Consider the following 11689-nt stretch of genomic DNA (forward strand, 5'->3'; position numbering starts at 1 on the left):
TGTGCTCGGCAGGTGGTAATCAACGACCTGATAAGATTAGTGAGACCTTTAACATTTCAGAAAAGACCGTAGGAGCCATGAAAAAGTCTTATAATTGACGAGTATTGCAGCAAGCTTACCCAGGGCAAGAGCATACTCTGCTCATTTTTTGTTTATCTCATCCCTGACAGTAGATATCAAACTTGTAATGCATTTTCTGAAAATAATAAAGTATCAAGACAATACTCCTACAAGCCTTTTCTTTTTGGCTAATGATGGATACTCTTATTAAATCAAAGACTATCTGGACTTGCAATGGAGAAAAATAGAAACCCAGAAAGTTGTCACTTGATTTTTAAAAACTTGTGCTGGATTCATCTAGCAGTGCTGATCTCATAGCAAAGAATAAATAGTTATGAAAGAGATAAGAAATTCTGAGGATAGATATACTTCCCGGTGTATTTAATGACAGCAATGTTCTACAATGATGACGCTTGCTGTAGTTTTCTCAAATTAACCCATGGATCAGGCGGACTATCATAGTGTTTTTTCCAAAAGGTAGTAAGTGACTATTAAGAGTCCTGGACACAACTAACCCTTTCACTTTGTTCAGTTGCTGTATCCCAGAATTAGATATGTTGGAAATCATCCAATATTACTTTTCCTTGCAAACAAGTGTCTTCGGTGATACAGGAATAATATACGAGTATGAATAGAAAGCAGGTAGTTTTTCTGGCTGGAAACAGAAAAGAAGAATTGTATGGGCTGACATTTTTTATAGCTGCTTCGTGTGAGTTTGGAGTGCACTGATTTCAGACTATAAGTCTGATGGTGAAGGTGGTTTAAGATTTCATTCAAGATTCAGAGCTGCAGATTTCTAACTAACAACTCTGAAAAGTTTCAATTGATGTTAATAAAATGATACTGTTTCACATCTACCATAAATAGAAGGGTTCTGCCGGCTATCATGCCAATATAGTCTCCATTCTCACCAACCATACCCATGTGCAGGAGTGTCTAGCTGCTGAAGCAGTTGCCTCTGCTGCAATAGTTCCAGACATCTTCAAGCATACACCAGCAAAAGCTGGATTTAATGAACAACATTTTCTTTATGTATTTGTGTTATATGACGCAAAATTAATTTTCATGTGGTAATGGGAGTAAAGTCTGACCTTTTCTTAGATTCTATTTCTGTAATTGAAATCCACTACATTACTTTTTTAACTGAGTTATTCATGAGTGTGGGGTTGTTCACTTCTCTTGCGTGTACAGGTTATGCGAGAATCTTGGCTTTGAAAACTACAGAGGAAGGTAAAGGAATAAGATTCAGCTATGGTTGGAAGCAATTTTTTGTGTGAATACTAAGGATGGAGAACTGTTGAACTAGAGGTGGACACAGCTTTATTCTGGCTAGATTTATGGTCTATAAGTTTAATTTTGTGCAATTTTCTGGGAAGGAAGAGAAGAATGTAGCTTTTCTCTCTAATTTATGCAGAATCAGCTTCCAGCCACCTGGAGTTAAGATGGTGGATATGGTTACACCTCTGGTATGTGACAGGATGTTTGGGGAAAAGGGAGTGTATCTGAAGCCCCAAAATGGGACAGAAAATGAAGACAGACGGGAAGATCAGGACTGAATTATTAAGTGATACAAATGCAAAAACCAACACATTTGGGAAATTTGGGAAAAAATAAGATTTGGACTCTGTGCAGTTTTAAATTGCATTATTGGCCTTTTCCCCAGCAAATAACCCAGTAAAACCTTACTTAGTTTGCCAGAACTCTGGTATGACTCTCTACATGAAAGAGAAGACCTCTCACATGAGAATAGGCTGCTTCCTCCAGAATTAGGCCCTTTGATTTATCTTTCCTCTCTCACATAGCCACAGGATAACCACTTTGGTCCTTGGCCACATATAAGCAACCCCTATTGAAGAGTAGAGATGTTGGACAGATAAAAGCAGGTCCCAGATCAACACTTTCACTACCAAATGAGGTAAATCTTATTCTTAAGTCTAGGGGTCCCTTCCAATCTGAATTATCCTAAGAGGAAACTAAAACATTAAAGGAGAAGGCAACCAGCCCAGACATCATCTACTTTATTTTGCAGTTCCTGCAGGCTGTGTACTACATTACAGCCACAACTACCTGCATAGTCCTTAGCATTAGTTATATACATCTTCAAGTGACTACTGTGCCTGAGATGTGCAGTGGTAGGCATACCTAGTTTTGAAGCAGTTGGACAGAGTACTGTTAACATTATACCTGGAGGGTCAAGACTCAAACACTTATTCCTCTCTTTTAGGAGATTCTTATGTTTGCCCTCAGTCCTGTGCTGCTCCAGCGGGACTGAAACCCATACACAGGCCAGACAGTTTAATGCCACTGTGGAGGTACCTGTGCTGCACTTCAATGCTAGTGTGCCATCCCCACCTTTTTTACCATGACTCCTTTGGGAAGGAAGCAATGAACAGAGCCCTCCAGATTGCATGAGCTGCAAAAGCCCTAACATGATACAGTCTGTATCTTTCTGTGTCACCACAAATGAGAGGCTTTGGCAGACCCATGACAGACATGAAATATTCTCTCCCTGCACTGAATAGCTTCACAAATTCATGCAGATGACCAGGCTTCAACTGGGACAGGGGTGAGCCACAAGGTCTCTGAAACCACCTATAAGGATGATTAAGAAGGGTAAATTCAGGGGTCTTCTGTTTGGAGGATGAATGGGACAATGACACCTCTGCCTTTCCCTGGCATACTATCAGTCATGGCTCTGCAAAGCACAGCTCAAATGTTTTTCAGCAACTGTGACATGAATGGAAGTATTTTAATTGACTTCAAAAGTCCTTGAATCTGGGTCATAATGTGCAACTGAACTTTGGACAGTAAAATCCTTAGGGCAGGAACATCAAGTTTTTATTAACCTGGCAGTCACTTAAACCTCCACCCACTTTCACTTAGAGCACTATAGAAATGATTAGTGTGAAGATCTCAGCAGTGCAGTACTCTGCCTTTGAACATTACTACCTCTGGCCATGGCTCAGCTGAATTAAAGGTTCACCAGAGTCAAAACTTGGCCATATTAATAGATCCCAGGCACCACAGTTCCACCTGCCAGCAAAGAACCCCTAGCCACTATAGAAGGAACAGGGCTTGCAGCATTACACAGGGGACAATAAAACTGGTCAGACCTTCCACAACCTTGTCTTTGCCCTGCTAAGAAGAAGGGGTTAAGGGGAGCATCTCTGCACTGCATAAGGAGAAAGGGAGCCAAGTGGAAAATGGACCCAGAAGAAAATGTAGCAGAACCTCCCTCTGCGCCAGCTCACGGAAATTGGTGGTAGCACTAATTTTGTGTGTGCAGCTATATTGCTCAGAGAAGCGTGCTTTTCATTAGAGGTTGAATTGTGAGCTCCAAACAGACAAGCTGGTGACTGTCAAACCCATACCAGTCTCTGTCAGCTTTGCATGGAAAACTGAACAGAACACTGCTAACAGTGCTCCTGACACCATCCCATGGGGGAAAAAAGAGAACTGTCTTGCTGAGACTACCTTGCAACTGTCATGCACGATATAAAATGTCTAATTTATAATTTAAATTATTACATTTTAAGGATAAAATAATTAGTAGTTGACCTGATTTTACCTGCTATTTTAGTATTTTAAATTTAGGAAATAACATATAAATCTAAAAGAAGCCCCTCTGATAAAACCAGCTTTGATACTCATCCATAGATTTAAAGCTATAAAGTGTTTTGTTGGCCAAGGAGAAGTCATTATTCCAGCCAAGACGTAATAAATTTCTATGTTGTAGTTCCTAAAATATTTTCCTGGAATTTATGGCATCGCTGGAACTTATTCTTTACATTTTTAAACACATAACTTTATTATTTTGCCAGTAATTTTATGTTTTACACTAAATCACTGGGTTATGAATGTTCCCATTCTTTTTAGACTTTGTCTTTTGTAAATCAAATTAATCACAATTTGGAAGTACATAAACTTGATAGGACATTTTTATAACTTTGTTGAACATTTCAAACTGGGTGTACACAAAAACAATTAAAGTAAGAAAATATCTTGAATCAATATTATTGCAATTCATTTATCAGTGGTATAGAATAAATTAGAGTTTCTAGAATCTGATTTAGGTCACTCTGTAGCTTCAGTGACAACCACAAATCACGTACACACATACAGATTTCCTTACATCTCCCCAGTCTCCTCTGCAAACAAATCTGTTTCCTTTCTGTCCACTCAGCCTTCTCAGTTCTCAGTCTTTCCACACTTTGAGCCTTTGTTTTCTATTAAAACAACACGCTCAGCTACTTAGCAGTGAGCACTAAGAGTGAAGAAGTCTGTGTACTCCTTTGGTGCTGCCTTAGAATTATCTTTCTGTACAAGATGTAACTTTCTCTTCTTCACCTTCTCCAGCTATAAAATGCCAAGCCTCTGCAGCTGAAGAGAGGCAAAGATTTATTAACCTGTCTAAACCAGACTTTGAGAAGTGCAGAGGAAATTTCTGCTGAGCAGATGCCCCGCAGAAGGCATTTGCAACACTTAAAATTAACTTAACATTCCTTTTCAAGGGACTGAGCAGCCCATAAAATTCAGTCCAGCTTTCAGTTCTGCTGCTAATGTTATTTTAGTTATAGCTCTTGCTTACCCTTGATGGTAGAGTTTTAATACATACACCATACTTGACAGTTGCCACAATCAGCAAGAATAACAAATACAGCTTAGAGCGCGACTCATTTTAAACACAGGGTGCAAGCCCCATCATGCAAAACGGCTGCCAGGGAGGTGCTGTGGATGCAGTCCACAGAAATGGACTCAAAAGAGTTACAAACTGTGTTGGTCCACTCCCATCTTCTCTGATTTCTCAGCAACTGTCTGGTTTAGGTCCTTCTGAACCTCACACAAACACACATCGATGAAATCCACAAGACCCCTGCAATTCTATGATCCTTCTTGTCTTTTTTAAGGAGCAGCTGGTTTGTCAGCATGCTTTCTGCAGAGCTGCTTCTGTCCCAAGAAACAGTTACAGCCCAAAGTTAATTCGATGACTGAACTATAAAACCTGAAAAGAAGGATTTGTATAGGATACGCTGAGAGACTTTTAACAAAGACAGTACAGCAGCAGCTGGTGTGATAAAAGTGATGCTGAAAGATTGTTTGAAGAAATAAAACAATTCAAACAGTTCACCTGATGAGGAAAAATGTATTTCACCACTGTGCATCTCAGCAAGCTGGTTTTAAATCAAAACCAAATAAAATACTGAGAAATATATATCTATATATAATTTATATAATATATTTTTTTATATCTTTATAATTATGTGATTTTTTTAGTCAGATCATTCAGAAAAAAACATCTGAATGATAGTTGCAGAATGATACTCTTATTTTACTGAGTCTATTGCACATGATCATGGAAAATCTGTCAGGCTTGGTATTTATTATCAAAGGGCTTGCACAGCAGCACTGGAAACCTGCAGATGAATAATGTTTGACGCATTGCCCCATCTATACAGGGTCCCAGATTGTCCCAAATAGGCCTGTTCCCTCGGTGTGGCAGGTCTCAGAAGTGAGCATGACACCTGGTAGCAATAGCACTTGCAGAATCAGAACCAGAGAGCAGGCGAGCATTGTAAGCTTTTGTTAAACCTGACAGTTTAACCTACTGCTGAAAAAGGAATTTATGGACTTCTAGTTTTGATTTAAATCACTGATTTATCACTTTCATTCTATCCCGAACTTTTCCCAGTGAAAGACTTTGCATTAACAACTCCGCTTCTCTTAGCAGAATTTCTTGGTGGAGATTCCGTATGTGAAGTATTAATCGAGCTCTTCTTTGAAAATCCAGCTTCTGCCAGTGTTTTACAGTCACACAAGGTATTTCCAACACAGCGTGGTAAAATTTTTCAGACAAATAACATACTCATCAGGAAATGTCATGCTGTGGCAATATGTAGAAATATTTGAAAATTCAGGTCAAATTCAGCAAATAATTTGAAAATAGCAAAGTGGAAAGGACAAACAATGTCTAAACATTTTATTTAAATATTTGCTAAATGAAACATTTCAACTGCTGATGTCAAATTATTGCCTTATCCCAGGCAATTAGCTACTTTTTCAAAGAAACATTTTAAAGACTTTTTAAGGGTAAAACAAAAAACTGAAATTGTTTCTTTTACATTAAAGCTGTTGACTTCAAAAAATCATTCTAAGCAATTACATGAAAGCAAGAGTTTTGAAAAGATTGCAAGAAGTCATTGTGGATTGTGATCCCCTCAATATTTTGATTTGGTAACTTACTAGGAGGTGGGGATGGGGAGGGGCTATTTGCCCAGCTCTGATTATTACCACAGGCCTCCACTTGATACTGTACTGTGCAGGCAAGGATGGGTGACCACCACATTTCATACTGGCACAGCAATAACGGCCATGATCTATCTGAGGCTGGAAAAGTGCATGATGCGCTAATATAAGGACTGGTGCATGTGGAAAGAATTTGATTTTAAAAACATACACAGCATTAAGGTTTAAACTAAAGTTTTGTCCTCATATAAGTGGTTCCACATATTTCAGCTACCCACAATATCTAAAAAAAAAATATTGCATTGTGAGACTACATATAAATGATGTGCAATACCTGGAATGAAGTGCAGTAAATGTCAAGGACATCCATCTCAGCACTGCTTCACAGGATACCCCAAGAAGAGACACAAGCGAAAATCTGAGAGCAGATAGGTGCATGAAAAATGGACCTCCTTTCAGAAATCCTGAAGCGCTAGTTCTTGGCTGCACCACAAATGCTCTTGACTACATAGCAGTAAGCAAAAAAGATACTGAATGAGATCAACAATGTTTAGTGGCTGTTTATTATCAGAGTTACAGCTGTTCTGTCAGACCTACGTTACTTCCTTTTGCCACACTCCTGGAAGAGTGACTTCTCATGCCTACAAAGGCACTGTACTGTCCACAATACATAGCTATTAGCACACATTTGGATATCCTGACTGTATTCTTCTCTGAATATTATCCTGATAAATCATTCGTTGTTTTTAGAAGTTCATGAAAGCACAAATGAAAAAGGGGGAAAAACCCAACAAATCTTAGGAAAAAATCTAATGCCAAATACTGTGCAAAGGCAGAAAGACTTTATGCCATTTGAAAAGTCAAGGCACCAATAAAGATCTCCATATAACATTCTTCAGCCTATGTTGTATGTGGTTTACTGTACTACCAGCAACACACCTAAACATGAGGCAAATTTTACCCTCTTCACAACACAACATGCACTGGCTCCTTACATTCTTAAAATAGACCCTAATTAATACATGATATTGTACTCTCTCTCTGCATAGGAGCATGTCAACTAGCATAGGTGTCGTCTGGCATATAATCCAAAGGATGTGCCTTCCCCTTTGCAATCTTCCAGTTTACACATTACTGAAACTTGTTCCACCACCATAATTCCATAAATCTAATTACCAACGTTCAGACTCAACTCAGCTAAGAAGGCAGGTATGTCTGGCAAAAGAATGAAAACTGAAAAGAGAGAGAAATAGACTTTATCCATGCCACTGACAATGATTTGTCAAGCTTACCCGAGCCTTGCACTCACTCACTGGTAGGAAGCAGCTAGACAGATCTTATACCGAATCCAGCCCTTATTCTGCTCTTGGGTTATGCAATATATTATACCTTGAAAACGACGCTTATGTAAGTAAAGTTACAGTGGACTCACATTTCATATGTAGAGAAACAGCTGCTTTTTTAATTTAAAAAATCCAAATTAAATCATAACTTAAAAGCTATGTTTCGTCATCTACAGAACATGCCAAATCATATGCCTGAAATATAAAACTGATGCTGAAATTCTGGTAATATTTAACATGTTCTTTATGAAGAAAACATTCTTCTTGAGCTTGGAAACTGACTGAACAATAGCAGCTTTAGGACCTCCAAAGCCGAAGGCGTACAAAGGTTATGAGAATGTGTCTGCCCAAAACTACAAATCAAAAGAGTAACAACAATACCATATGTTACAGAACATAAAGTATCCTTCACAAACACTATAAAACCCCCACATATCTCTGCCTTGAGAGTCCCACTGGCCAGTGGAAGGTTGTGTTTCATTATACTATCACCATATAAGAACATTTTTTCTCCATTTTTAATGGCATGCCAAAAACCTAGTGGTACCACTGAAAGACTTTGGAGGGTTAAGATTAAGTAGTAATGACAGAAGATTGTCTTTGGCCTAATACTATTTAAAAATGCAGAAGCTGATTTCATGGAGAATGTCTCCAGCTGGCTTTAAACTGCAGCCAAAACTGGTCTTTATTGATGTTGTTAGTTTGTTTTATTTAATTTAGGGTTGCTGTATGGATTTGTCCACTCCCATAAGACCCATTTCTTGTTGGAGTATTTCTCTTCACACATAAGTACTTACTGTAGGTCCCTGTGCTCTAAGGTATTACAAGTAAAGAAATGGACACATCTAGACTGGCACTGAGACCCTGCATCCAAACAGGGAGGAGACAGAACTAGTGACCTTCCTTGTTCAACTTCACAGAGCCCCCAGATTCTGAGCTTTATAACATAGACATGCACCCACCAGGTCACTGGGCAAGGAGTGACTTGGGAGAAAGGCAGCTTCTCTCACAGCTTATTTCAGCAGAGGGAAGATTGCACTGGAGTGCCACCACTTCTGTCAACAGATTATTTCTTTTCTTCCTTGCAAGAGAAAGGAAAGGGGCATGGGAGCAATGCCTTCGAGAATCTACATGCCACAGATGTGCTGGAGCTGGAATGGTTTTGCTCCAATAAAGGCACCGAGAACTTGGTCAGTCTTTCAGCACTGATTCCTGCAGCGATGGGACCTTTATGAAACCCTGAATTAAAAGCACTAGATGTGGAGATACTCCTACAGTCCATTCAAGACCCCTCTAAAATCAATGAGTTAAGCTTTACAGCAGTCCTGGGAGAAAGCACAATGAGACACAGAGGAGTTCAAGCTTTGAGATGTAAAGTGTATGCACCTGGGGCCTGAGTTAAAGTGTGCACAGACACAGCCTTGTCCTGCACATAGCTCTTTGCTGAAGCTCGCCTCTATTTTGAGAAACATTAATACAAAACTATCTTAAGGTTCACTAAACATAAACATCAAACATAACTTTATTAATAGCTCCCCCAAATTTTAGGGAGTATCTGGAATACTCTTAAACAGCTCTTTAACTAGAAGATAATGAATAATAAAACTGTCAGCCTCTCTTTCCTGTATTAATTTCAGAGAAATTTTCCTTACTCTGTTAAAATTACCTTTTCAGATTCTCAGCAGGAACATTCAACCTTGCTCAGCAGAACTTAATCACAGCGTATGTCTGGTTTACATGGAAGCTTAGGTAGACCCTTTCCATATCGTTATGAAAAGAGAAATTCCCTGATCACCTATACAAATGCTCCAGTCTCATACTAACTTGTGGATTTCTCAGTACACTTTCTCTAATCAAAATGAAAATTACACAAAACTCAAATGGAAAACATTTATAACTACATGAAATAGAACAGAGAGGAGCATTCCTGCAGAACCCTTCTCAGTACAAAGCTGTCTTCCTCCCAGGAGGAGGAAGGCTAGAGGAGGCATTTACAAATATTCCCTGTACTTAACTCTTGTATCTATTCTTGGACTTAGCAATATAGAAAATTACAAATTTAAGCAATTAGCAGTGATTAAAAGTGTTATTAAGTGTTATGGGTTCTAGAGAAGAGAGCTTTTGCATGCCCATTTGGAGATGCCCAAGATCTAGGAGGTGGCTTGTAGATGGAAAACCATGCACAGGTTTCCCCACAGCATGGAGGATCTGGAAGGAAACGTCTGTAAAGTTCAGCAAAGCCCAGCACTCCGCATACCCAGAGCACAATGACCGAACAACATCCCCTTTCTTTGCCTCATGCCACATGAACAGACTCATCTGTAGACAGGGCTGAGAGACAGTGACGAGAAATCTTTCCAGGCTAGGACTTAAATCCTTGTGTTTCTGATTGAACTGCAGATTACTGTGGCCATATGCTGCCTTTCCACAACAGGTGGAATACACTTTATCAGATCTGCCATTGCCAAGACAGCTATCATTTTACTCATTTAAAAGATTTATACCCCAATTGTCCTATTTTTCTCAAACGGAGGGCTTGTCTATGTGGGAAATTTGGTGTGCAGTAAGCCAAGCCACAGATTTTTCAGCACACATGCTTTTCCACAGTAATGCTCTGAATGCATGCTTCTAGAGCCTAGTATTGTTACTTTTTTTTTTGGTTTGGTGTTTTTTTTTAAGGCACTCTGAAAGACTATATGGTTGGAAATTGGTGTGGAGCGGTTATGTAAAATTCACAGCCTCCCATGCCACAGACTGACTTTCTCTGGTGAAAGTTAGTGTAAACAAGCTCCAATAAAACCAGCTGAAAGAAAAAAAAAAGGTGTGTAAGATCCAGCCTTCCTCTTCCCTTCTCCCTCTGAAAGCTCTGGACCTCTCCTAGCATAACTGCTTCAGAAGTCTGGCAGACCTGAGACTTACTGCTGTGGTCTGTATTCAGACAAAGAAAAAAAATAAATAAAAAATTCAATATTCCACACTGGGTTAATGGAGCTAAAATACTTTGGGCCTACAAGGAAAAGAGGAGAGTGAGACCAAAAACTCTGATAGGACTGTTTCTATTGGCAAAATGCAGTTTCACCAGAATAATGGGCTCACTCATCTCTGTCACACTGGTATAATATAAATATAAATAATATAAATAATACCGTACTTGGGAGAGTCATCAATATGATATAAATTGAGTGTGTCAGGAAAAGAGAACAGACAACAGTGCAAAGGGAAAGGGAGCTGGTACCTGCTGTTCAGGCAAGCGGTGTCTCGGGTGTATGGACCAGGCCAGCGTACACGAAATGCCTCAAAAATGGACGTCCCCACGATTCTTGTTCCCTCAAAACTTATTTTTGGACTAACATCCCTGTCCAGCAGTTCACCTCACACAAGAGGGGAGCCGGGAGCCAAGCGGGCCCTGCTGGGCACAGCCCCACTGCCCCAAGGGAGGGACCAAGGCAGGTCCTGGGATGGCGGCTGGGGTCAGCCCAAGTCCAGGCCCACAGGCGGGTTCACGGTGATGGAGCAGGGCCGAGGCCAGTCCGGGACATTGGTATCCCTACAAACCGGCATCCTCCAGCCTCGTTGGGGCAGGGAGGAGGGCCCAGGCTGGGCTGCAGTGGGGTCCTGGTCCGCAGGCAGCCGGAGGCCGCAGTGGGGAGCTCCTGGGCCAGTCAGGGCCATGGCAGCACTGGTGTCCCCACACACTCATCCTACTGGTACTGAGGACAGGTCGAGCTGTGTGCAATTCAGACAGAACTACTGCTTATTCTAATTTTTACTCCTTACTCTAATTTGTAAGTGTCCCTTTCCTTGCATGCTGACCACTAGTAGTCTTTATCCCTTTCACAGAGAGATTCCTCCATCTTAGAGCTTCCCTCTGGAGCCACCTCTTGAATTTCTACCGGAGCCTGCCTGCTTTCTTGTTCAAACTTTGCAGAGGAGGAGGCATCCCCGGACAGAAAGTGCAGTCTTCATGGGAGGGGGGGGAAGTAAAAGCAGGTGCTGTACGTGGAGTCTTTGCTCCAAGCTGGGCTGACATAAAGTGCCACAGA

The sequence above is a fragment of the Accipiter gentilis genome, chromosome 1, assembly GCF_929443795.1.
Source record: "Accipiter gentilis chromosome 1, bAccGen1.1, whole genome shotgun sequence".
NCBI lineage: Eukaryota > Metazoa > Chordata > Aves > Accipitriformes > Accipitridae > Astur > Astur gentilis.